This window comes from Miscanthus floridulus, chromosome 2, assembly GCF_019320115.1.
Source record: "Miscanthus floridulus cultivar M001 chromosome 2, ASM1932011v1, whole genome shotgun sequence".
NCBI classification, from domain to species: domain Eukaryota; kingdom Viridiplantae; phylum Streptophyta; class Magnoliopsida; order Poales; family Poaceae; genus Miscanthus; species Miscanthus floridulus.
The window spans coordinates 182,111,052-182,125,308 of NC_089581.1; the positions used below are offsets into that span (position 1 = coordinate 182,111,052).

The 14,257-nt window shown below is 40.4% G+C and overlaps 1 pseudogene; it reads left to right on the forward strand.

The window, feature by feature from the left end:
• The first annotated feature begins 11 nt into the window (after window positions 1-11).
• Window positions 12-14,030, forward strand: LOC136535961 (uncharacterized; annotated as a pseudogene).
• The last annotated feature ends 227 nt before the right edge of the window (window positions 14,031-14,257 follow it).

Here is a 14,257-nt window from a genome sequence, read left to right on the forward strand (position 1 = left end):
TTGCAAAAGCATCGAAGTGAATGTTTAGGGTTTGCGTCCGTCTTTGGTTCTGTTGGTAATTGCTACAGAAATGGTAACCAAGATATTACGTTGATTTCGATGGAATTGTGTAAAGTTTGAAGCGAATGAGATGACCGTGGCCTGTATTAGCAGTCTACTGGGCACGCGCTACGAATGGCTTCCTGTTCCTGTCTCATCTTTTTTTTTTTTTTTGAGCAACGTTCCTGTCTCATCTTCGAGCTCGCCGCGCTGAACACGATGTCGCCTCACGTTTCGCACGCGATGTCGTCTTGCCGCTAGGCCGCTACACAGACTCTCCAAGCCTCGGCTCACAACAGCACAGCCCGTTAGTGGCCCATGGATAAGGCCATCTTCCATTCAACGATAATCCAGGGGCCCATAGCTAGTACGGTTAGAAAATTTTACGGGGAGACCTTTAACCAGAGTCCCTTTCGTCCCGGGCCATACCCCCGCCCAAAGTCCCTCCCCCCGGTTGCGGCGCCCGCCTCCATCGCGCGCAGCGCGCAATACGACGCGCGCCCGCGCAAACCACCCGCCTTCGCACTCCGCCGCGCGGCAAACGTGAAGTGAAGCTAATCCAACTCCAACACCACCTCCTGCTGTACTGTACGCCTCGTTCCCAGCTCCCGAAACCCAAACCCTAGCTCTGACCCACTGCGATTCCCCATTTGATTTCTCGTACCCATGGGCGGATCCGCTGATCCCGAGGCGCCGTCGCCGTCGCCGTCTCCGGCGAAGCCATCGCCCTCGTCGGCCGACGGGAAGCAGCTGAGGCGGTGCGTGCAGTCGAAGCTCTCGTGGGGGCTTGTCAAACCGGCCGGCGGCGGCTACGAAGGTGGAGGAAAAGGAGGTGGCGCCGGTGAAGCAGGAAGAGCAGATGCGGATGCTGTTCCTCCCGTGCCTGCGGCTGAGGAGGAGGCGGCGACGGAAGTTAGAGAGGAGCCGGAGAAGGGGAAGAAGAAGAGAAAGCCGCGAAAATCAGAGAACGGGAAGAAGGTACATTGCCCATTTCAGCTGCTGATTTGTGTCTTCTCGTTGAATTGTGCAGGTGGAGAATACAATTTCTGTTCAGTCGAATGTTGATAGATATAAGCATCTTGCCTGCTTCTGCTGTTCGATCTACTTAGTTTGTCTAGGGGGATACCATGCCATTGTTTTGTGTTACATACATTTTTCTGGTTGTTGCTGATGCCCGATAATGATGCACTTCAACTTGGATAAGGAGGTAATTCTGCAACCAAGCGAATCAACAACGTAGCTAAAATCCTACCTGGATAGCAGTCACAGTAGACACGCCAAACTCAGTCTCTCCCTGACTTAAATTGAACTACATCTGTTTCATTTTCTTTTTTGGAAAGGGCCTGCAGAACTTTGGTCTTTAAATTTTGTTTTGGGTCCTTGTTCATGATGTGTACTACATCTGTTACTTCATCAATACTCCCTCCTTTCCAAATTGTAAGTTGTTCTGGCTTTTTTAGATACATAGTTTTTACTACGTATCTAGACATAGTGTATATCTAGGTCCATAAGAAAAGCTACGTATCTAGAAAAGCCAAAAACGACTTACAATTTGGAATGGAGGGAGTAGAAATGATGGGACACCACCTCTTTTTTTTGGCCTTATGTTTAGCTTTTAAGATAAGAAAATACATATCCTTTCATTCCAACAAATAGGTACCTGTTTGCTATTCAGTTCACCTTTTTTCTTGTGCCTCTAGGTAAAATAGTTATTTTCTTTACCAAACTTTTGTAGCCCTCTTCAAACAAAGAGAAACATGGGCAGGATCCTGCTAACAAGGATGAAGTCATTTTGGTTGGTATGTCGTCCTGATACCTTTTTTGCAGAACTATTGTCATTTCTATAATCCTTTACCAGTCTGGTCATCAAATTTTTGCTTGTTATTTGTGTATGAGAAGCAATACAGTCGTGCTGACAGAATTCTGTGTCTCAATGTTGCCCTGTTGAAATTTAGATGAAAGCCCTCAGAAAAAGCAACGTAAAGGCAGAAAGCAAGATGCAACACCGAAGGTGCCTAATGCTAGCAGAAAGCGTTGCAAGACATTGGAATCTCCTGATGGTTAGGTCTTTCTTTTTATTCTATTTTCTTTAGATGGTACTGATAGTTAGTTGGAACCCTCTTATCAATACTCACACCTGTTAAAATTTCCCAACCTGTTAGTTTGCATTATAAAGAAGTAGTAACGATGTTATACAATCTGCAAGTTTGAAATGGTAGACTTTCCATTATATCGCTGTGTGAAAACAATGTTCAAATATTGAGAAATTTTATATTTACTTGCGTAGTATTTTAAATCTGTTTATGATTGCATACCTGCTGCATAGAATGATGTTTCAGTACACTGTATAACACATGCTGTTTTTTTTTTCTTATGATGCATATTGTGGTGGTGATAATAAATATTCCAAAAATTGCATGTATCTCTGTTTTTGCACTTATATCCTTCTTATTATACTATACAATTTATTGAATATTATTTGTGGGTTATGATTTGATGCCTGTATCAGTTATAGTTCACTTCGACAGAAGTATAAATAAATATTTTGCTCTTAAGGTCCTGGAAGCTGTCAGCAATTGCATATCAGCCAGATTGAAGCCGGCTCGCCTGTAGCAGCGCCAGTAATAATTGACATTGATTTGATGAGTACGCCTTCTAAAGCAGGACATGCTAATCTAGTCAATCAGGATATATCACCGTTGAAAGTTGACCTAAGGTCAGAGGCGAAGATGGCAGCAGAGGTATGGTCCATCGGCATTGGTGAGATACATTGTGTGCTATTGTGCTGATGTTTTTAAGGTTTTATTCTTTGCTTTCCCTTTGACTTGTTTCTTGTTAGCTTGTTTCAAATCTTTTTTTAAGGGAATGTTTCAAATCTTGTCTGTTATTTGATAAATTAATTGATGGCGTCTCTACCTCCTACTATTGTCACAATTAATGCTAGTCTATGTTTACATCTGTTTAAATGCCACCCTATGAAACAAGTATGGGCAGAAGAATGCTATGCGCCTATGCTGTATCTTCCTTTTCATTTTCCTCTCCTTGATCTTTCAATGTTCAGTAGCAGCTTGTTATCTTAAGTGTATTTCCATCTCCATACAGGTGCTCTAGTTGTTTAATCTCCATACAGGTGCTCTAGTTGCAACTCTAGTTGTTTAAGGAAAAAAGCACTTCTGATTGCAGTTGCCCCTCTTTTTAGTTGACTTTGTGTTTACAATATTGTTGCATATGTTCTTTTTTCAATATAAAAGTATATTTTGATTTCATTGCCAGGAAATTCGAAGGTTATCATCTGGAAAGAAAATGCACCCTTTCTTTGCTTCTCGGAAAATGAACAAATGTGCTAACCAAGATCAAGATGTTATCAATATTGAAAATGTGAAGCGGGCTTTGTGATTCTGAGAGGGATCCACCATTTTATCCTATTCATGTTGTGTACCAATCAGAGGTATGCCAAGCAAATGCATGTTTTGTATATTTTCTCAGAAGTTATATCATTACTCGTGGTCAAGTGAAGAGAAATGTTTTTTTTGTAGGCCAGTATACCGATCCACTGGAGTAATTGGATAATCACTGATCTGTCTTCCTTTGACGCTGATACTGCCTCTCTTAAAAAATCAGTGTCATTCTTTGAGGGCTTGGTTAAACCACTGACAATAGAAACTAATTGCAAGAGGCATTCTAATCAATTGGCAGAGCCGATTCTTGCTGAGTGTACAACTTCAGGAATGCCTTTTGCTAGTTTTACTGACAAGCAAAGTGAACACAGCTGTCCTTCAGATGCGGTAGAATTTCCTGTTCATCTAACATTTTATACATAATAAGAGCTATATTTGTTCTCTCATAGTTTATTGTTCTAATCATGCACTGATTTGAAGTTGTGTTTCACAACTGTTTGAACTGTCCAGATCAATGTGGAGAACCAGAACTTGTTGATGCCTGGTGCTAGTTGCCAAGCTTCTCTTCTTGATCTGAATGTAGAGCCAGAAGTTCCACAGAATGGGTAATCAACATTATGTATATTTTCCCTAAATGTTGCAGTTTCCTTCTAGCTGGTCTGGTAGTATTTTCACAACAAAATTGGAATTATAGTTCTTGGAATCTTATTAGCCAATGTTAATCAGAATGACCATGCCAATTGGCCAACAGCCCATGCTATCAATGCATCAGCTATTCCATGTTAATGCCTGCTCAAAGAGTTCGGGTTACTCAGCATTAAGATAGTTTCTCTTCTAAGACTGAAGGTCCAAAGTACAACCAATAAGGATTTTGCTTGTCCACTGAGATATGAAATTGCCCTCAAACTATGGATGGATACTTTTTTTGCCTTTTGCTTTTTTTGGTAGTCAAATGAAGTTGCAGCCTTGTTTTATTTTGTAGCAGATTTTAACTTGTTTGTACCTCATTAATCAATTTACAGGGACTTGCTTCCTCACGCTTGTTCTAACACTATAAGCTCCTATCTCCTTGTCATAATCCACCTAACTATTCATCAGGAACTTCAGGCCAACCAAATTTTAATCCAAATAGACGTATTGGCAAAATAACTGGTAGTTGTTTTTTTAATCTTCAAATCTTTAACTGCACATAACATAGTATTTTCTATCGCAGTTGTCAGCCTACCTATTACCTATGGACTGACAAGTACCGACCTGAAACTGCGGCCCAGGTGAACATCACTATTTGTGTTTGTACTGTCCTTTATGCATAATATGAAGATAAGCAATTGTGCAGCCCATTTCCCAATTATCGCTTCTATTTCATTAGCCTTTTCTGCTAAAATTCTTCATTTAGGAAAGCGCAGATCAATGTTTGTAGTATGCTTACATTTCGTCTTAGGTTACTGCTATATTTGGTTAAGCAGGTATGTGGAAATAGTGAGCATGTAAAGTTTCTCGCCGAATGGCTCAAAGGTTGGGATGAAAAAGGCCACAAGATTGGAGCTGCTAATGGGGACACTAATGACAGCTCATATCAAGATGAATCTGATTCAGATTATTCAGAGAGTCCTTCTGATTGTGAAAACACACTTCTAATCACTGGACCAGTTGGGGTGAGTGCACCACTAAAGAATAATTGGCATTTGAGCTGCATGCTTCATTTAAATGCCTTTGAGCTAGTTTGTCGTGTATATACTGATGCTAGTAGTGTTTTTTTTAATGAATGTGTGTCTGGTTGTCTGTAGCGAATCCCATCCTAAAGGACACCATCCCAAAAAGGGGAATGTTTCACTGATCAATGAACCTTTTTTCTGGAAACTACTATGTGATATGCTAGTGCTTCCCAATTCCCATTTTATAATTCAGGAAAATACCTCAATATCTCACTCTTCATTTACTTTTAAATGTTTAAGGTCAAGGCTTATCAGCTACTCTCTCCATTCTGCAATGACCCTGGGTGCTTTGGGTTTTGCTTTGGAGGAGCGTCGGCTGTGGGTTTTGGCTGGAGCCCAGGGGCTTTCATTCTTGGCAGCCGCCCCCACCCCCCGCCCCCCAAAGCAGTTTTTAGCCTAGAGATAGTCTAGCTTTGGTCGCCTTTATGTTTCCACAGGTGCGTATGCAAGTTTGTTAAAGTGGAGCGTTGTGTTGTGTGTTGTACGAGGTCTCTTTCCCCTTTTTCTTCTTAATATAATGAAGCACAGTTCTCCTACGTTTTCGAGAAAAAAGCACAACATGCACACTGACCAAGTACTATTTTGAATAAAAAAATATCAAAGCGAAGTGACCATCTATACCCTTAACTAATAACATGATACAATTGCTTCTGTTATTTCAAAGCATTTAATTGCTAGGAGAGAGTGGAACCATAACAATAACTTGACTTTTGATATCTTCAATAGACAAACGTTGTGGAATCTATTTTCCTGAGCCCATTGACACATTCTAGAACATATTTTCCTGAGGCCATTGACACATTCTAGAACGGAGGTAGTGGTATATTTACTTGGACAAAAGATTTACTGTATGACTTCGTTGTTACATAAACCCTAAGCAAGGAATTCTGCACCTCCTATAACTAATTCAAGAATTGTTCTGTATATTTGCAAGCACTTGGCTATGTCTCGGTGTAGTTATACCTATATACATATATATAACTGGATATACTCTCATTTGTGTCTATGCTACTATGATATCTTTGTTCTTAAATTCAGTGTGGAAAATCGGCTGCAGTTTTTGCATGTGCCAAGGAACAAGGCTTCAATGTGATAGAGGTAGTTTCACCAGCATTTCTTTCTGAGAAGTGCAAGTCTGCTGCTTCATATGCTTGATTTTACTGATTAATGTTTGGCATTATTCTAGGTAAATACATCTGACATGAGAAATGGGGCATATGTAAGGCAGAAGTTTGAGGAAGCAACTAAATCACATGGCCTTGAAAAATGGTTTGTACAGCTCCTTCTATGTTTGCTCACATTCCGGTTTGTGATGCTTCTATCCAGTTCACGCTGCAGCCTCAGCTGCATCTTCTTTTAGTTAATAATATGTTAGTCTCTTGCTTTCATGAAGATGCTTAGCATTTTGCACTACCTTTGGTTGTTGTAACGCACTAGAGTCCAAACGGCTCAGATCCACTCTGCACGTTGAGCGAACCACACCTACCACCATCCCACTTACGCTTTCGTCCTCGCTTCGCGTAAAAGGATTAACCCGGGGATGGTGGGATGGACTCTAGAAGCCTTATATGTTGGTCTATCCCACCTTTAACAACCAAGGTGGGACTAAACTCTCCACAATATCTCATTAACTTGCTTATGGGCCACTATGGGCCAAATTCTAAACTGGGCCGGATGTCACATACACCTCCCCTCAAAGGAACCGACGTCCTCGTCGGCCCAACACACCCACAATCGGGCAAACGATGACCAGGAACGTTCCCTCTTAGCACACGCAACCGTGCGCCCAGTGCCGACACATGTGCCATGCCGTGCACCCCGCAGGGCCTACACGCGCAATGAACCCCATGTCCGCGCCCCTGGCCCGCACGCGCCCGTGGCCACGAAGGTCTTCTCTGATACCATTTTGTAACGCACTAGAGTCCAAATGGCTCAGATCCACTCTGCACGCTGAGCGAACCACACCTACCACTATCCCACTTACGCTTTCGTCCTCGCTTCGCGTAAAAGGATTAACCCGGGGATGGTGGGATGGACTCTAGAAGCTTTATATGTTGGTTTATCCCACCTTTAACAACCAAGGTGGGACTAAACTCTCCACAATATCTCATTAAATTGCTTATGGGCCACTATGGGCCAAATTCTAAACTGGGCCGGATGCCACAGTTGTCATGGCTGCCAAGCTGTATTCTTGGGCGATACCACATCCTTTATAAGCTATCATAGTCAGTTATGGATTTACCGAGAATAATCCAAAAACATACCTTTCAGGAAGAAAGCGCTTTACTTTTACCGTGAGGATTGATTGAATCCATTTGTTTGTGCTTGAGTATAAAAAATACTGCTTATGTGAAATAGCACTAGCATTTAAGTCAGCAACCTTCATATCTGTAGGATTACTTTCAGAATATCAGGGCATAACTTGGCAGTTGAAGAACACAACATGGTGATGCATACTCAAGGAAAATAAGAACTAGACATAACATCGTGTATCTAAATTTCGTGCAAAGTCCAACAAGATGAACTAATTGAAGGTCATGTAGGATATAGTTGCATAAACGTCCATAAATTGGGCAGTATGTAGTAGTTCAGGAAATCAAATGGATCTCCTAGTAGTTCTGTCAGAAATTAGTAGTTCAACCAGCAGCCTGACATTATTTTTCTAACCTGTAAAATTCTAGCTTAGTAAGTATAGTTCTGTAATTCTATATGTTCGACAAATGCACTTCTATGGATTGTGCAGATTTGAAAACTAGCCTTGTTTGTTTGCTTTTTGTAAACTTGTTGGGGGAAGACCTAGCCTGTGCCTACCCCGTGTTGTAAAAGGCACAGCCTGTGTAAGGTCCAAGGACCTATTTGTAAATTTACTAGGTTAGGAGGTAAACAATCACCTCCACCCTTAGCTATATGAAGGACCTATAAGGGTCAATTGGGTGGGGGACTCTCCCTAATTGTTTTCTTGACTCTGTCTCTCTAACCTCCCTCTCGCTCCTTGTTTTCGTTTAGTTCGCAACACTTTTCATCTTATTATATAAAACTGTATTGTACAATTTTCAACTCAAGTGTTTCTAGAAATAATTAATGCTGACTATATTTGATCTTCCAAGGAATAGAAACTGTAGCATGCGGGAAAAAACGCCTGCAGGGAATGATGGTATAATGAATTTGGGGCACATGAAAATAGCAATGACCATGCGAGTAATGTAGTAGCTTGGTTAAAATTCTGTGAAGTTCTTTTCTGCAGAAGTAGATATGCAGTGAATTGTAGCTTAGGCTCTAATAATATGTGCATTTCTCTAATATTTCACATGGTTGCCTAGTTGAAGCAAACATACCTTTGAATCCTTTTTTTTAATCTCTTGTACAGGTCACAGGAGGAGGTTATCAATCCACTAAGGGATGATTCCTTGGATCCAGATTCAGGAACTCCTGATAGGACTGAATACCAACATTTGATGTCCTGTGCTACAAGAGTAATGATTGACTGTGATCAACCAAAATCACCTGTAGGATACTACTCAGGTTTGAAGGCCTGTGATGAAGCTCCTAAACAAGTTGCTAACAAGACACTCATACTATTTGAGGATGTGGATACTGTCTTTGATGAGGATCGTGGGTTTATTTCAACCATACTTAAGATGGCAAAGACTACAAAATGGCCAATCATACTGACTAGCAACAGTGAGCATTTTATCCTTTCCTTTTAGGATCCTACAGATGACCTTAATAATTTCAGTCAATGTGGTACTAGTACACTAAAGCTCCTTGTTATTTTTGTCCATTATTCGTAATTTGTGAAGGGAAGGATCCATCTTTGCCGAATCTCTTGGATCAACTTGTTTTAAATTTCAAATACCCATCGACCTCAGAGCTACTTTCACATGTTGGCATGGTAAACAGTCTCCCCTCCCTCTCTCTTATAGGCTGAGATCACAGAGAAGTTCTTTTGCTTGCCAGATTTGTTGAAAGTTGACTCTATCCTATCTTAATGCAGATTTGTAAATCTGAGGGAGTATATGTCACTGTTCCTCAGTTAAAGCATGTGATTGATATTTGTCTAGGTGACATTAGGAGGACAGTGATGCTTCTGCAGTTTTGGTACCAAGGAAGGCATCAATTCACAGGTTTGATGCTTTACCAGGCAAAATTTATCCATATTTTTTTGTAGTATGTTGTACTGGCTCATTGTTCACTTCTTTTAGACCTTTCAGTATGTAAAACTTACTATGCTTCTTTCTCACTTGTATTTGCTTCTGCAATTGGTTTGTGAACCCTTGTTAAACTATGTTAAACTTTGGCCATGCTTACAGATAAATGCACCGACATCTGCTGCAACATCAAATTAGTTTCATATAAAATCCACCATGAAATGTCTTGATAGTGCATTTATTTGCTATTATAGGTGGTAATACAATTTTCTATGGTCAAAGTTAGAGAAGTATAACTTAGGAGAAAACTGGAACACCTTACATTTTGGAACGAAGGGAATAAATTGATGGGGTTTGTCGCAGAGCATCGCCCTGCAGCAGCTTTAAGGATTATATCATGAGTTCATGTGTGATATGCACATTAGTCACCTTATAAATCTAAGGTGGGCCTAGGAGGTTCTTAATTTACTAGGCTGTTCCTGGCGTAAAACGAACTTCATTTATAGAAAGTTTTATCTACATGTTGCAGATACTTTCCTTCATTCTTTCAGTAAATGATGTGGGTGTTAGATCTGTCAGAATGAACTGTTGGCACCCCACACTAACAGCTGTGCACCCTCGTGGTTCCAGAAGGGCTGTTCTAGTTATTTTTCCATGTAATGCCTAACTAGCTGGTAGTTGAGCTTGAAATCTTTTTTCTTTTCTGTTTTTGTTTCTTTTGCAATCTCATGCTGTGTTAACTCTTGAAGTGCTGATCATGTCCTGTTCTACTTTCAGAGAGGCCAAAGGAATGTTTGTGTGGTCCTTTCTCACTTGATTTAGACACTGTACATTCTACAGTACCAAAAATGTTGCCATGGGAGTTCCCTTGTAAATTATCTGAAACATTATGCATGGAGGTAGACAAAACTATCCTTTTGGCTGAAGAAAAGAAAAAACAGAAGGAAATATCAGATCTCGAAGGCCTGCAGTTACAAGTAACAGCATCTTTGGTCAAGGGAAGAAGCGCAGCTAAAACAAGAAAGGCTAAGAAATCCAGTTTGAAGCGTGCCCACTCGACTGAGCGTAATGATATTTCACCTTGCAAGAATGAACTTGATGATTTCCATGATCTTCCAGATATACCTCTTCCATCTGATAAAAAAATAAAAAGAAATCGACATTGTTCGCTGCTATTATCTGAGTCCGATGATGATCCAGCTGATGTAGGTACTGAAAAACATGACATATTTACTGTTACTGAAGTTGGTTTCTTCCCACAACCTTCAGAGGTGCCTCCTATACATGGGCAAGGGATTTCCGATCAGTTCTGTTCTCCCGTTGAATCACGAGAGACCTTTGAAATTGCTGATTCTCTCCAAAACCCACCTGAAAGCAACATGTATGGGTCCATTTCACAAGTTTGTGATACATTTATGTCACAGGGCGTGTCATGTGTACCTGAGTCGTCCTTAATTGTGGATGGCACATCTGCATCCATAAGTGGTGATGAATTTTTGTCAAGGGCAGTGTCTAATGATTTTTCTGCCTTTTATGATGGTACATACACTACGTCCAGAGTGGTATTAGAAGACACTGACTGTGTGAAGAATCTAATGGCTGAGCGACAGAAAGATGTAGAAGATGTAGTTGGTGAGACAAGTGAGGCTTATATGGAATCGTTTGGGAGGAATGAACAGGCAAGCTGTTCAACTGCTGGGTTTCAATTGATGGATGAATGTAGTCGTGCTGAAAGCATCTGGCTGCTCTCTGGCAAAAAAACTAATGACTCTTGCAAGGTTGAACAAGTACAGGACACTTGGAACAGGCTACGAAGTTGCTGTCTTGAATTTTCCAGTGACGCTAATCACAACAGAGCAGCTTCTGGAGCTTTGAAGCTTGCCTCAGAAGTGTCTGATTTAATATCAGAATCAGATCTTATGCTTTCCCGTTACTACCCTCTTACTAAGGTCAGGCATATTCTCTTTTGCTTGCTTTAAAGATTCATATCTCTGAAATACAATATTTGACTCAAGCATTTCTAAATTTGTGCAGGATATGTTGGATCCATCTTCAACTCCTTGTGCTGAGCCAGATGATTCTTCTTGGTACAACAATCAGTTTGAGATGGGATCTGTATATGCCCAGCATGCTCTTTGCATTTTCTCAAGGAATTCCCAAAAAATAGATGGTGGTTCTGTCGATTTATCACGAGAGTTGTTGTTTGCCGAGTACCGCTGCCGTATCCCTTGGTAAAATTATCTGTTCAGGATTCAGGAATGATTGTGGATCTACGAACATTTCTCATATGAAAAATCCAAGAAGGTAAGTAACGTGATTCTGTTCCAGTAGGTTGGTTGCTTCTATACACTGCTTTCATATCGCTGGTTATGTTATATAAAACTCTATATGTTCCCTAATAATCCGATTTGTATTGTGGTTATAAATTAAAAAATGGGCAGCTTATTTTAGTGGTCAAAATAATAAATGGCTACAAGTAATGTGTGTCAATAGAAGATCATATAATGACAACAATGATGGCGGTTTTATCTATTTGCAATTGTCTGTTAGTTATTATCTATATTAGATATCTTATAATTGGAAATATATGTGATCTGGTACCTGGCGTATCCTGGAAAGCTATTAGCTTTTTATCATTGTGCCCCTTGAACCTTACATGGTTGCTTATATTGCCGCATTTGATGTAATTAGCAAATCTAAGTCCATACTATAGTGATAGATTGTGGTTTCATCTACAATTCCATTGCACAAAAAATCTTTATATTTTTCAGTTTCACTACAGAGCTCTTTCAGGCATATGAAACTGTCATGGTAAAAATCCTGAACACTGGATTGTGTATAAATTGTACTCGACTTAAATAGATTTGTGACTTGTGATTATATTTTGTGTTAAATTAGCCAGGACTAATTAAATAAATGTGCGTGCTCTATTTGCATACCACTGGACGATTCATTTGAAGCACTAGCATGCAAGATGCTTAGCTTCTTCTGAGTCCCCATAAATTTGGTAGGATAACAACATAGAGTTGTGGCTGGTGGGCGTGACATCGGACTGGGGATGACTGCCTTGCTACTGATGGTGGTGGATGAATGCAAAATGTGGAAGCTAGCAGGGGCAAAAGCCTGTAAATCTTTAGAGATTTTACTTCTTAGCGAGTAATCCACATTGATGTAATCGCCTTCTCAGCAGCCTGCCGAGGAGGACCTAGTGCGCATTGCGCGCACAGCTGTAAAACTGCTTCCTTCTTATTAATACATGCCGACTTGGTCCGATCTTAAAAAAAAAATGGTAGGATCCACTGATATTGAACTGTTGATGATTTATGACTATTTTTTTTTGTTAATCTTCACATGGATAATTTGCATGATTAGCTAGTGGTATTGCTTTGTGCAGGGAGCGGCATGTTCATCTTTGCGAAACCCTGTCTCCAGTAGTTCCTCCAAAGTTGTTACAGTCATTGAGAGGCCCTGCTTTTGTGGATTATTTGTCTTCAATCAGCCAGATCTCCCAATTAGAAAACTTGCGACTCTCTGAAAATAAAGTCATAAACAAGCAAAGAAGGTAAGGTTTTTGCTTCAGTAATCCTTTTACTGATAGTAAGCAACTATATATAATTATGTGTCACCCTCTATAGAATTTTCTTCTCAGAACTCTTGCCATAAAATGGGAACAAATAGCCACAGCAGCACTTCGGAATCCAAAATGTTATTCTACACTTTGTAACTTTGCATTTTACCGAATCTTATGATGTTAGTATGTTTTTTGTTCTCTAGTCCCTGACAATCAGAGGAAAGTTAACAGTAAATTGGTCCTTTTTCTTTTTGTTTAAAATCACAGTCCTACTCTTCTGAAACACCTTTAAATTATAGTCATCATATTACATGCTAGAACTCTTGTCCACTGAAAGCAAAAAATAGAGCCAACCTCTTCAGGTTTTGTTGGGTAAACGAATTTAATTTCTGTGAAAGATTGGTTCTTTTTTTTTTGCACAGCTGTTAAACTTGTATAAACATATAAATAGGTGAACACCAGGATTTGTACCCCACAGCAAGGGTGCTTTTCCTGTATTTGCTATGTTTATGCAATTTTGTATTTGCCCCATTCTTTTCAATATATTTTTATTTCAGTTGGATTACACATGGTTTCCAACAATCTTCCCCTTTCAAATAGTAATTGTGTGCAATTTGCACCGTTCAACTGAATTTGCCACCAACTGGAGTTTCACGAATTTAACATAAACATGTACCTTTCCCGTCTTGTTGCAGGTCCCGTCAGTCAAGACATTACTTGAGTTCTGGCAGCACTTCCATTTTCACCTGAGGATGTTGTATTATTAGCAGAAAGCGGTTGTTTTGGTGGCAGACGCGAGAAGGTTGTAGAGCAAGCACCAGGCAGTACATAAGTTAATAAACTCGTGCTGATGATGAGCGGCAGCATTTTTTTTACCTCAACTTGATTAGAAGGCAATAGGACGATGGGTTGGCCGAGCCATTTCTGTAGTTGCAGTCCGTGATCCCGAGTCCCGGCGGTGGAGTCGGAACCGGAACGGGTGCAGTTGATCGTTCCATGGTATCATCGCCTTGTATTGATGTAATGCATGTTGTCATGCTAATTTATCCCATGGGAACATGGGGTCTTTGAGCTGGTGATTCTAACCAATATATAAACTGCACACAGGCCCCACATGTCATGATAAGTCTAAGCGACATATGGCACACAAAAAGGGAAATCGAATTTCGGTACATATGATACGATTCCTCTTCGTCAGATAACACTCCTCGGTATAGCAGTCACTGGTGTGTTGCGACGTACTGGACACCCAATTTTGAGCAAGAGGTAGGCATAGTCCAGCTATACAAACATGTCGCAAAAACGGCACAAGCAGATGAAATTGGACATATCGTTAGCTGTTACAGCGAGCGATTGAGGAACATTAGAAATAAAGACGAAGAATAC